The 13,672-nt window shown below is 39.8% G+C and overlaps 1 long non-coding RNA gene across 1 annotated transcript; it reads right to left on the bottom strand.

Moving 5' to 3' along the window:
• Positions 1-7,464: 7,464 nt before the first annotated feature.
• On the bottom strand, positions 7,465-10,307 carry LOC134621035 (uncharacterized). The gene is made up of 5 exons (XR_010092178.2): positions 10,215-10,307; positions 9,867-9,933; positions 9,247-9,397; positions 8,832-8,908; positions 7,465-7,521 (listed from the first exon to the last, which is right to left on the bottom strand). It is a non-coding gene; the product is annotated as an uncharacterized LOC134621035 (long non-coding RNA).
• Positions 10,308-13,672: the final 3,365 nt, after the last annotated feature.

Raw genomic sequence — 13,672 nt, 5'->3', positions numbered from 1 at the left:
ACGATGGTGTTAAAAGCCGAACTAAAGTCCACAAACAGGATCCTGGCATAGGTTCCCGGGCGGTCGAGGTGTTGCAGGATGTAATGCAGCCCCATATTCACTGCATCATCCACAGACCTGTTTGCCCGGTAGGCAAACTGCAGAGGGTCCAGCTGGTGGCCTGTAATGTCCTTCAGATGGGCTAACACCAGTCGTTCAAAGGATTTCATGACCACAGACGTCAAGGCAACAGGTCTGTAGTCATTCAGTCCTGTGATGGTGGGTTTCTTGGGAACAGGGATGATGGTGGAGCGTTTGAAGCAGGAGGGAACTTCACACAGTTCCAGGGATCTGTTGAAGATGCGAGTAAAGATGGGAGCCAGCTGTTCAGAACAGGTCTTGAGGCAGGAGGGTGAGACACCGTCTGGTCCGGGGGCTTTCCTGGGCTTCTGTTTCTGAAATAGTCGGCTCACATCCTCAGTGTGTATTCTGAGTTTCAGGGAGGAGGGAAGGGGGGTGAGAGGTGTGATGGAGGTCGTTGAGTCTGGATTGGAGAGGGTGATGGTCGTCGTTGAGTCTGAAATGGGGAGGATGGGGGTGGTCGTTGAGACTGGATTGGGGAGGGGGAGGGTGAAGGGGGGAGAAGTGGAAGGTGTGTTGGGGGTCATTGTCTGAAGCAGTGTCTCTGGGGAGGGGAGGGTGAGGCGTGGGAGTCTGTCCGTCTCAAACCTGCAATAGAATGTATTTAGCTCGTTGGCCAGGTCTTTGTTTGCTTCAACAGTGGGTGGGGGGCGTCTGTAGCTGGTGATTTCCTGCAGGCCCCTCCACACTGACGCAGGGTCGTTGGCTGAGAGCCGTTCTTCCAGCTTCTGAGAGTAGACCCTTTTAGCTGCTTTGATCTCCTTGGTCAGTGTGTTCCTGGCCTGCTTGTACAGGGCCCTGTCACCACTTCTGTAGGCGTCCTCCTTAGCTTTACGAAGATGTTGGAGTTTAGGAGTGAACCATGGTTTATTGTTGTTGTATGTGCAAAAGGTCTTTGTTGGCACACACACGTCTTCACAAAAACTGATGTATGATGTCACAGTGTCCGTGAGCTCATCCAGGTTCTCAGATGCAGCTTCAAAAACAGTCCAATCAGTGCAGTCAAAACAGTCCTGCAGTTCCTGCTTTGCTGCGTTAGTCCACTTCTTCACAGTTTTGACTACAGGCTTGGCACGTTTGAGTTTTTGCCTATAAACTGGAATAAGATGGACCATGCAGTGATCAGAATGTCCCAAAGCTGCCCGGGGCACAGAGCGATAGGCATCTTTTACAGTGGTGTAACAGTGATCCAGTATGATGTTGTCCCTGGTGGGGCAGTCTATATGCTGTCTGTATTTAGGGAGTTCGTGGTTGAGGTTTGCTCTGTTAAAGTCCCCAAGGATAATTGTAAAGGAATCCGGGAATTTCCTTTCCAGGGTGGTGATCTGGTCAGCCAGCTCGCACAGTGCGTTGTTCGCGTTGGCCTGAGGAGGGATGTAAACTCCGACCAGCATGAAGGAAGAAAACTCCCGCGGTGAATAAAACGGTTTACAATTGATGAAAAAACTTTCCAAGTGTGGGCTGCAGTGTTTCTGTAACACTGTGACATCAGTACACCAACCTTCATTAATGTAGAAGCAGACTCCACCACCCTTTGTTTTCCCTGAGAGCTCCGTTTCGCGGTCCGCCCGGTGAAGTTGGAAGCCCGGCAGATTTAAAACAGCGTCTGGGACTCGCTCACTGAGCCAGGTTTCAGTGAAGCAGAGGGCAGCAGAGCGTGCAAAGTCCTTGTTAGTCCGGATTAAGAGCAGTAATTCGTCGACTTTGTTTGGAAGAGAGCGGAGATTTGCGAGGTGAATGGAGGGGAGAGCTGTGCGGAGTCCTCGCCGACGTAGTTTCACCAGCGCACCAGCGCGAGTCCCCCGTCTACGTCTCCTCCAGGAGCCACAGAGAGCTGCTGCGCCTCCAACTAAGATCTCCAAAAAACTTTCCGGGTTTGTGAAAAATGGATAACAACTATAGTGAGACGACTGCCTGATGTTTAGCAGTTCATCTCTGGAGAAAGTGATGTGGTCTGAGTGACCAAAAGCGCAGAAAATGAACAGAAACAAGAAAAGTGCGAGAGAGCGCAGTACCGAGGCTGCCATCCGCGGCGCCATCTTGTTTGTATTATGTATCAAATTTAAATAGTCTGGTGTATGCTTTTTGTGGACGACTGCAAACTGTTTGTGAGCAATGGTAGAATATTTTGGTTTATTGTTTACAAATGTAATATATGGTTTGACTCTGTTAAAATATAAATAAGTTACAATGGTGACATAAGCAGGTTAATTGCAGTGTTAATGGTTCTGCACAGAGATATTGATGCTAAACAGCAGTAGAATTTGGTTACAGATTTATTGTAAAAAAGCATACTCATATACAATGATTATTTTGTAAGTTTATTCTTGCGAGAAAGCAAGGTAACCAAAAGGGTTTAACCTATGGACCTGATTGAATGTGTTTTTGTTGTTAAAAGAGAAATGTGTTTGTCTAAATGAAAAGAAAAGAACACTGTTTAATTCTGTTAATAAATCAGACGAGGAAGAGCCTGCAGACCGAACGCAACTCATGTCTCCTGTCTCTGCTTTTCTGTTAAAAAACAGTTTAAAAACAGATCCCATCGAAGGCCTGTAACACGTCTTTAAATTACCATGTCAACACTAGGCACTGCTGTAAAGAGCTGGCTGCCAGTAGGTGGCAGACTGCTGCCTACTGCACTTTTTATTTTATCTTTAGACAAACAAGAAGTGGGGTGCTAATTTCTAACTTTAGCTACCATTCCCTCCTTTTTGGCTTGCCTCCTGGATCCATGCTTGCAGAAACCAATGGAATAACAGTATATCTGGAATCAAACCCACATTCTACCGACTGCTGTAGGAGAGGCTGGATCTTTGAATGGTTAGAGGTCAGTTAGAGATGAAGGCGGCACAGGACAGTGGTGGACAAGGGGAAGAACATGGATGGCATCTTATTGTTGTGTACTGGACATTTTAAATATGTGTTACACTTCTTTTCCTATCTGAAATATTATTACCATATCATGTATTGTCATCCAGATATAAACTATGCTGTAAAAGAGGATCCTCCACACTCATATACAGACCTAATATATTCATATTTATTATTGTTATAAACTTAATTATTAGCATTTTGCATAAGTATTTCCAGTTCATTCCAGACTTTTTTGGTGCTTGTTTTATTCAGTTATCATTATCTTGATATTAAATTCCTTCTTTTTACAGAAACTGCCACAAGTGTTTCCTGGTAGTCATCACTATTCTTTAAGTTTGTTTTAAAAGGTTATTAACATGGTTATTCATATGTCATCAAATAGAAACAGGGAGTTTTGCATTTTACAGCTCTGTTTCCTGCTTATTACACAGAAACTACCAGAGGTAATTGCATAGTAATAACTTAGAAATGACCACATTATTATGATCTTGTTTCCACCTTATTACCCCACTATTACCACTTTATTACTGAGCTGTAATAGAATGTGCTACCCAAAACACATATAGACTGGTTGGGCAAGCTCCCACACACCCTCAAATATCTTTGTGATGGTAAAAAGCTGTTCCAGTGTTCTGCAACCAGGATGAAAACCCAATTGTTCCTCCTGCTAAGGATGGGAACCAAGACAGCCCTACAACATCAACAGCCTTCAGGAATTCTGAGCAAACTTCATCCACCCTGGAGCCCTGCCACCAAGGAGTTGTTTAACTGTCTTAGTGACCTCACCTCCAGTGATGCATGAGTCCTCAAAGATTTCCTTCCACTGCCCAACAATATGCTTAGTTCAGCTCCCTATCTGCAAGATACACCATGTGGGGAGAGCATCACTTTCTCCTCCTGAGCTGCTGGACGGTTTGCCAGAATCATTCTTCAAGGCAGTGCGAAAATCTTTTTCCATGGCCTCACTGAACTCCTCCCACACCTGAGCTTTACTTCAGCCACTGTCTGAGCTGAGTTCTACTTACCCATGGGCTGCCTCTGAAGTCCCACAGGCTAACCAAGCCAGATAGGACTCCTTCAACCTAGCAGAGATTTTCAGTAAAGACTTAACTCTCTATCTCCCACATTATTGACCCTATGACTAGTCCGTTGATTTTTCCCTGGTGCCCCTTGACTTGTCTTTCAGATTAACTAATGTACCAGCTGTCTTCAAGTCTTAGTCAACTACTTCCTCTGTGACTTCATCAACTACTTTGTCTTTGTATACCTGGACGACATTTGAAAAGGCAACAAAGTCCACAATGTGGGAGCCGTTACTGCAAAAGCCCTGTACCCTCTGAGCAGCTGCTGTGTCTTTGGCACTTTGGTAGAGCAGGGTAAGACCATTTAAGCACTTAAAAGCACATTTTAAAATGAACTCTAAAATGGACAGGCAGCCAGTGCATGGAGGATAAAACAGGAGTAACATACTCTCTTTTCCATGTTCAAGTTAAAACTTGTGCTGCAGCATTTTGCACTAGCTGAAGACGACACTGGGAGATCTGGCCAACACCAACATATAAAGAGTTATAGTAATTCAACCGAGGTGTAATGTAGGCATGGATTACTGTTTCAAAGTAATCTTATTAGGGAAAATCCGAGCCTATCTGGTCCTGTGCGAAAAGGTAACTGTTCCTTACTCCAATAACTTCATGTGGCACCTTTGGCAACAAGAATTGCAATCATGCATTTGTGATGACTGCCAAAAGGTCTTTCATGTCATTCGAAAGGCATCACTATGGTAACATCAACACTCAAATTCACCCACAGTAGAGGTTTTTTTAAAAAAAAATATGAATGGCCTGTTTAACCTTCTGATAAAGCATCTCAATCTAATTTAAGTCTGGACTTGATTATGAAACACTGAAACCATCATTTTATGTTTTTGTTTTGTCATTCAGAGGTGGACTTTCAGATCATTGCCCAGCTACACAACCCATGTCTGCTTCATGGCACGAACTGTTCCTTCAGGATTTCCTGGTACAGAGCAGACTTCATGGTTCATCAGTTAGTGCAAGTCCAGGTCCTGAAGCAGCAAAGCAGCTCCAGACCTCCATGCCCACCACCATCATGTTTGACCTTTGGCACAATGTTTTTTTTATGAAATATTTTACACCAGATGGAATGGGACTCCAGTCTTCCCAACATTTCTGCATTTGTCTTGTCAGTCCACAGAATATTTTCACAAAGGCTTGGGTAGCATCAAGTTGGTTTTGTTTTTGGCAAGACTTTATGATGTGTGTGTGGGTTTGGATTTTTTGTGTTTGTTTTTTTGTTGCTCTGAGCTCCTTTGTGACCTGGATGAGTTGTCCATATGCTCTTAGAGTCATTTTGGTAGGCCAGCATCTCCTGGGAAGGTTCACCATCGTTCCAGGCTTTCTCCATTTGTGGATAATACTCATACTGTGGTTTTCTGGAGCCTTAGAAATGGCTTTGTAATCCTTTCCAGACTGATGAGTGTCAATGACCTTGTTTCTCAGCTATTTCTTATAGTGGCATCATGACCCCTTTTTGTAATATTCTAACTACTTCACTTGGTCAGATTTATTGAGTCAACATGTCTGGCAGTATTCACGGTGTGACTAGTCAAAACTGAACTCCAAAAGCAACAATGACTTTTTCGCACAGGGCCAGGTAGTTTTTCCCCTCTTAATAAATGAAATCATAGTTTAAAAACTTTGCATTTATTCAGATCTATCTTTGACAAATATGGAAAAAACTACACTGTAAAATATAACTTGTTGTTTCAACTTAAAAATATCAGGTACAGGGCTGCCTTAAACTTTTAAGTTAAGTCAAGAAATAGAGTTTGTTCTTATAACACAACCAATTGTTATCTTAATGAAAAATCACATGTTGTCTAAACTTTTGTCTTAGTTTAGTTGGCTGAGATTTGTTAGTCAGTTCAACTCCTTTAATTGTCATTTTTACTTGGGAAAGCTCTTTCAGCTAAATTATCTATTGTTTAAACTCTTGTCCTAGTTCAGTTGACTTGGGTTTTTTAGTTAATTCAAATACTTTAGTAGTTCTTTTAACGTAGAAATCTATTTTGGCTTAACTAACATAATCTGTTAGCTAAGTTTATTAATTAACTGAGCTCCTTAAGGTAGCTGAGTGAACTTGTAAATCAGTTTCATTTTAATTATCAGAGTTGATTGACTGGATGTAAAGAAAAATGTGTATTGAACATCTTAAGTTTTTTTTTCTTTTTTTTAGCTTTCTAACATCCATTTCAGCAAAACTACCTGTTAGGTTTATCTTAGATCTCAGGTTTAAATATCTACATTCCTTTAAATTAATTTTCTGTTGTTTACAGAAAAAAAAATAAAAACCCACAGATTCCATTAAAGTGTATCTGATCATTTCATGCAGAAAGTTTGTTTTAAGAACATGACAAGACAATTACTCATGAGCACCCAACATTCACCATTTATTGTGCCATCTTAGTCATCTGAGAAACAGAAAAATCAGTGACGTAGCTCATCTTTCTCACAATCCATCAAAACTCAAAGGCTGCTCCCTGTGAAACAATAAATTTGAACTTGGTCTTGAGCCCAGTTTGGGTGAAGATTAAATTCTGACCAATACTCTAGGAGCAGTAGTGATTCTTGTGAAGTAACAACATAAAGTCTGCATTAATGTAATGTATCAACGGGACACTTGCTATTTTAGAAAAGTTATTCTTTACATTTACAAAATTTTTAAACTTCATTGTGCTCAGTCACACCTGTTAGCATAAAACTTGAAATATTAAAATAATACGAAACCTTTGATAAGTGACAGTAAAGATCAGTTTATAACAACTAAGACATCAAACTCTTGTATTTGTCTTCGTTTACAATTGCAACAAATTCCACAGAACCAATATCTCTGAAAATGAGTGCTGCATGCTTCTGAAACATTTGATAATATGAATATTTCAGAAACATCAGTTTGAGTCTGCTCAATTGCAAAACAAAGGAAAAACTACTGACTTGCATGAGATAAGCATCTGCAGAGTCCAGCATTATATTGTTGTTCACATAAGTTTCTTAAACCATGAACAAATGAGTAATTGTCTAATCTGGAATGTAAAGTGTAGTCATTTAGTGACATACAAAAGTGAGAATGAGAACTTGCAAGAATAAAAAAACAAACAGTAAAATAAAAACTGTCCTTAACACTAAGGATCATACAATTACAGTTCTGCATGGCTTTCTGCAAGAGTCTGTTTCTTAGACCATGCACTAGTGAGATGCACTGCCTTCCACCAATGTTCATTAGGATGTTCTGAATGACTTCAAAGATGCCCTTAAGTTCCTTTGGATAGTCTATGTTGAGGGCAAAAAGAAGGCCCATCAGCATGGAAATGGCACTTGAGACATCCCTCAGATTAGACAGGATTACTGCCTCCTCAAGGACAACCAACACATCGATGAGGTCTTCTTCTTTCACCATCACAATGCCAACTTTCATCCTCTTAGAAAACGTGTCTTCAATACCTGTCGGCTATAAAAGGGTTCAAAGACAAAAAAAAAAAAAAATTACACAATTACAATTACACAATATCCCGTGTGCTTAAGAATTCATGTCTTTCCAAAGAAGAGCCATACTGATGCTTTGGATGATGGTGATTGGCTTTGGGTAACACTTATTAGTTGTTAAAGTTTTTTCAGAATGAGATATGCACCCCCATGTTACAAATCCATTTCTTGCTTTAAACAAAGACCATGTTCATAAATAACTGAGCATGTCTTCAATTGCAGAATTCAAACAAAATTTTCAATTTAAATGGTAAATGGCCTGTATTTGTATAGTGCTTTACTAGTCCCCTAAGGACTCCAAAGCGCTTTACACATTCAGTCATTCACACACGTGGGCGGATGACTGAATCGTGACTCAAGAGTTGACAGTTCGTCTTATAATCGGAAGGTTGCCGGTTCGAGCCCCGGCTCCGACAGTTTCAGTCGTTGTGTCCTTGGGCAAGACACTTCACCTGTTGCCTACTGGTGGTGGTCAGAGGGCCCGGTGGTGCCAGTGTCCGGCACCCTCGCCTCTGTCAGTGCGCCCCAGGGCGGCTGTGGCTACAATGTAGCTTGCCATCACCAGTGTGTGAATTTAAATCTACTTATGCTAAATATTGGCTGTGCTCTAAACCAAATCTGGCTGAGAATACATGAAATGTGCAAACTGCAGCTACACTACAGGATCAGATTATGGCTCCATAGACAATGCTTCTTTAATCAGTTTATTGATTAAAGTTTATTTTTTTCCCCCTATATTAACAGCATGAAAAAAGAGCATATAGACATGGCTGAACAGGTTGCATAATTGGCACTGAATATCAACATCCACCTTTACCCAGCTGCCCAATGACTCTGGGCCAGTAACCTTTAATTGCTTACCCAGTCTACACAGTCTCTTTTCCAGGGTCCAGGACATTTCACCAAAGTATTGCCCCCCACAGCTGTAGCAGCCACTGCAGCCCCTTAAATGTCCTAATATCTCTGCCATTACAATATACAATGTGAGAAATCAAACGTAAAGCTGAAGTGAACAGTACAGCAGTGAAATGTCAAAGACCCTGGTGAAGACATGAATAAACACAAGACACTAATAATATCAATGCTAGCTTGCCAGTTAGTTTCTCTGAAACCCAGACCAAATCCAGTGTCAAAGATCTTGTAATAATACATTTGGTGAGGAAAAAGTACACATGTTATCATGTGGCATCTATTGTTTCATAGATGCCACATGTTTAATTTAAAATCCACTGTGGTGCTGTCATTATTAAATTTACTAAAAGAAACAATGCTAACCTTCACAGTCTTGAAAGTGTGTGAGGGATCTTCCTTTAGAAAATGAGGTCCTCTGTCCTCTTCCTTTGTGTAGGGCTCTGGTCAAAGAAGTCAAAAAGAAAACAAAAACACTTTTTAAACAGTGTTTATGAAGCATGTAGACAGCTCCAAATTCACAGCTTTTTGATACATAATTCCATCAATATATGATTATCATTGAAAATTTTGAATCAGGCTTATCAGGACATTCAAGTAGAATATGATATCCAACCTACCACCAATATACACAGATTCTGTAAAAGTTACCACACTAAATGTCCGGTTGTGAAATATGATCACAGACTTTACTTATCAGCTTTCTTTCAATGAGTTCATCAGTTGAACTGGATAACCTAAAACTTAAACAAAGGAGAACATTTCGCAGTTGAACACTTACATCATCATTGAAGCATTTTATGAGCCTAGTTAGCCTTTCTATGCCGCTCTTGATTTTGTACAGCTCCACGAACCTCTCCATAATGGTCAAGCACAGCAAAAAGGAACCCTTTCAGGTCAACAGATGTAAGACGGGCAAATTCTGCTTCAACCTGAGCAATAGAAGAAGAGGGGTGGGGAGTACAGGCAGAATAAAAAAAAGATTCTTTGAGACCCAAATTTAAGCAAACGGTCATCTGAGGCTCATTAGAGAAAACACAAACACACAAAAGCAAACAAACAAAAAGATGCACTTTACCTGCCGTTCAGCAAACAAGGAAGTTCAGAGAACAATAAGCTCTGTCTTGAAATCTTTTAAACCAGAATGATTGTGAAAATGACTTATGTGATGTAAAACTTTAGTAAACGTGCGATTAAAAGAACACTGAGTAAAAGGACAAGTAACAGTTTCCTTATTCCTCAGATGTTTACCTTGATGAGCAATACTGTTTTAGTCCAACTGCCTCATTAAAATTACACAACAGGCTTTTTACATTAAAGCCAGCAAGTCCATTACATACTCCCTTTTTAGATCTGAAATACTGTGCAGATTCTGTGTATATGTAGTGGACAGCAATTTACCCCAAAGAGCGCAAAGTTTGCAAGTCCACCTCATTTAAATGACAAAGACAGATGTGATCATCTAGACCTGTGAAAATAAATTAATGACAAACTTGCAGTTATGGATGTTATTACAACCACAAGAACCTAAACAGTCTGCTCCATTGCTTTTGTTAATGAATCATTTGTTGGTAGCACGTCTGAATATTTAGTTTATGCCACCTGCATGTGATCATCAATAGTGCCATATTACTTCTTAAGAAGTACCCTGACACTACAATCTTTATATCATTTGTTCTACAGAGCTATTAAATTACAATATAATCTGTGGTGTTTCCAGTATGACAAAATGCACAAATTGTAACTTACCATTTGACTCCACTGACAAAAATAAATCCCCAGCATCAAGTTTGGCTTCACAGACCTAAAATAAGTAAAATAAAAATATATGTTATAATTATATTGTTTTCGCCATTTATTCATGTTTGCTAATTTTCTGACATATAAACAATGTTAGTTTTGTTACAATACAGAGAATGCAGTTTAATTAAAAGGTAAATTATGCAAAAAAAAAAAAACTTCTGCAGTATACCATGCCAAAAATCAGTGTCTCTGATGCCAATTATTTTATCACTACAGCTCGTTTAGTATGGAAACTCACACAATCTAGTCATACTGATCACAAGAGTTCAAAAATAAGTTAAAATGGTGAGCTGTTGTTGAGCATAAAGCATTTCAGGGTAACAAATAACTGCACATTATAATTAAAGCAAAAAATAAACACACTGGAGGACTATCTGATAAAAACTAATATAATGCTGGTTTGTAGACCATATTTTGTCTCAGTCCTCAGTGCACTCTTGCAGCTTAGCATGCAGCAGTTAATAACAACTTAAGTGATTACATAGGGGTAAACAGATGACAACAAGCATCCGAGTCCTGCCAAAAAGTTCTTTTTGAACCCAGTCAGTTATTGGAAATATTGCCAAAATGAACTTCTACCAAAATACAACAGCCTGTGAACTTGAAAGGAATTTACAAGTACAGAGACAATATGAAATAAGCTTTATTAATTAGCTGAGTTAGCTTGCTAATATCGCAACAGTGGTTGAGTGCACAACCTTAAAGCTAGCGGCACAATACTTGTGATTTGGTCAGCGCTACATTAAACCCATAAAAAAGGCCATATGTCAGTTTATTAGGTCAAGTTTGGTCATGACACACAAGCTGGACCTTGTCGGCTAAAGTTACATTAGCTAAAGCAAACATTTCGGTAAAAGAGAAAAACACACATCATGCCATAAATTCAAAACATGTTCCAACTTTTGTAGCTCTCTTTCCTTATAGTTATAACCAATGTTACTCACCTTGAAAGCATATTCCAAAGAAGACGATTAGAAAACGTCCAAGTAAAGTGAGCATGTCGTTAACCGCCAATTCCCCATGATGCACCTCGGTAGCAGTCACGTGGGACAGTTTTGAATCCTGCTGTGCTCAACTTACCCACATTGTCAAGTTCACATAAGTTGCTGATTTAGCTGGACATGAGTTTTCAAGTTAGCTTTTTTTGGTGTAATTGGGATGTTTTTAACTTGTAATTCTATGTTATAACAACAACTTCAGTCATCTATCGTCAAACTGATATAGAATAATATGTTGAAATAACAAACATCTAGAATTACATTTTACAGTGTACCCACTGTACATGTCATATAGCCATTACCAGTATTTAACTCATGTGCCAAACATTTTTCCCCACTAACACAACCATAGTGTTCATATTTCTCCATTCATTTAAGCAGTTTCACAGCCTCCTGCTAAGGCAGATTAACACGGGACAAGCATCACTGTGTTCACAAGTTTAAATGAAAATACTAATAAATAGTATTATAGTTGCTACTTTCTCACCAATCTGCATCAATGACACATCCATCCATTCTCTTCCGCTTATCCTTTTCCAGGGAGGGCGAGAGGCAGGGTACACCCTGGACAGGTCGCCAGTCTGTCGCAGGGCCAACACGTGTACACAGACAACCATTCGCACTCACACTCACTCCCACGTTCACGCCTATATGCAATTGAGAGTTTTCAATTAACCTACCCCCACTAAGTGCATGTTTTTGGACTGTGGGAGGAAGCAGGAGTTCCCGGAGAGAAATTAGTCAATTAGTTACTTGAGTTTTGTAGTAAAGTATTACATTTGTTTCTGTTTTGCTTTAAATTATTTTGTTGTTAAACAAATTGGCAGCATTGATATTAGTACATGAACACACGACACTCATACAATTCATACAACACTTTTTCTATGCACACTTACATATTAATGGAGATAATAATAATAATTAAAATTTAAATGAAACTATATACATTATTGATGTGTGACAGTGATTTATATAAACTGTTGGTCTGTAAAGTATAAATAAATGTATCATTTTAGTGAGGATTTAAGTGAAACCTCTGAATGTCCTTGGATATTAATCTCCGTTAATATGTGAGTGTGTAAAGCACAGAAAAAAGGTGGTGTATGAATTACTAAATATGTATGTATACCTTCCTTAAAATGGATTTTACTTCGTATGTATAATCTTCTCCATGTGTCCAGCAATGCTTCTCCTCCCTGCCTGCCCTCTCTGGCTTTGCAAGAGGCTTTTTGTGTCAGTGAATTTTCTGCGCTCATGCTTCCTGTCCACACACTAACCCCAGGGGCGCAGCCTTGTTTTATGCATGCCCTCTTCCCATTGCAAGGTCCATAAATGGTCTCTCAGTGGGGAAAAGTGAGCCCGGGCTGTGACATGCCACTCACATGAGATATGCAGGGCGGCCGAATGCTACTGATGTTCCACCCTGAGTCTGTGTAACTGTGGCTGATTAACCCCATCCATCCCCTTCCCTCAACTCAGCTCCTTTCCTTAATATATTCACTCACACTGTGTGATAATATGACTGTAAAACAGTGATTTAAGGAACCGAGTGCTCGAGAAGTGTTTGGTTTAGCACAGCAAAATTCACCAATAAATTGTTCATGGCTCAGACTTGGCCTCTGGAAAAGTGAGTACTAGCAGTGCAGCAGGAACCAGAACTTGCTGAAATCATTGGTGATACATTTTGCTTGATATCCCAAAAAATACAAATAGGTGTAAAATGAAAGTCATAAGCATATAAACACTGCAGAGACTGACAGTAAATGCACTAACGTGACAGTAACTGCAATAATTAGTCTTTGGATTTTTGCTCTTGAAACCTCCGCTGTGAATAGATGATAGATAGATGATAGATAGATATTCCAAGACATGATGAGAAATCTCATCAGCAGGTTGTGGGTCTTCCCCACCTCAACACCTCACAGGGAGGCACCCGGGAGGGCTTTAATTTATGTCTACCTACACTATTATGAGTAATATATCTGTTACAAATTCATTTTGTCATAATAATCTTTATTTCTTTGTGAATGCAATTAAAATAAATTGGGTGTTTCTTTGTCTTCCACAGAATAATTAGCTACACATTGCAATGTGCAAACAGAAGAAAGGACCAGAAACAACAGCGTTTGTCTCCTGAAATTTCAGGCCAGCTGTGATGTTTTTTTGTTTGCATGCATGAAAATCCCAGTTCTTTACTGCGCTGTGAATGCCAAGGAGGACCATCTTATGTAACTTCTGAATTATCAAACTGTGTTGTGCATGCAAATAGACACATACTATACATTATGCTGCATAAAATGTTGCTGTGATGCAGTTTGGAGATCTTGCATTAAAAATACTTAGAAAGCCTCCTTGATATACACACTTTTTCATACTCTTTATTCACTTGGGTGATTAGACATATCT

This window comes from Pelmatolapia mariae, linkage group LG23, assembly GCF_036321145.2.
Source record: "Pelmatolapia mariae isolate MD_Pm_ZW linkage group LG23, Pm_UMD_F_2, whole genome shotgun sequence".
In the NCBI taxonomy this organism is placed as follows: Eukaryota; Metazoa; Chordata; class Actinopteri; order Cichliformes; family Cichlidae; genus Pelmatolapia; species Pelmatolapia mariae.
This window is presented reverse-complemented; position numbering and strand designations above follow the sequence as displayed.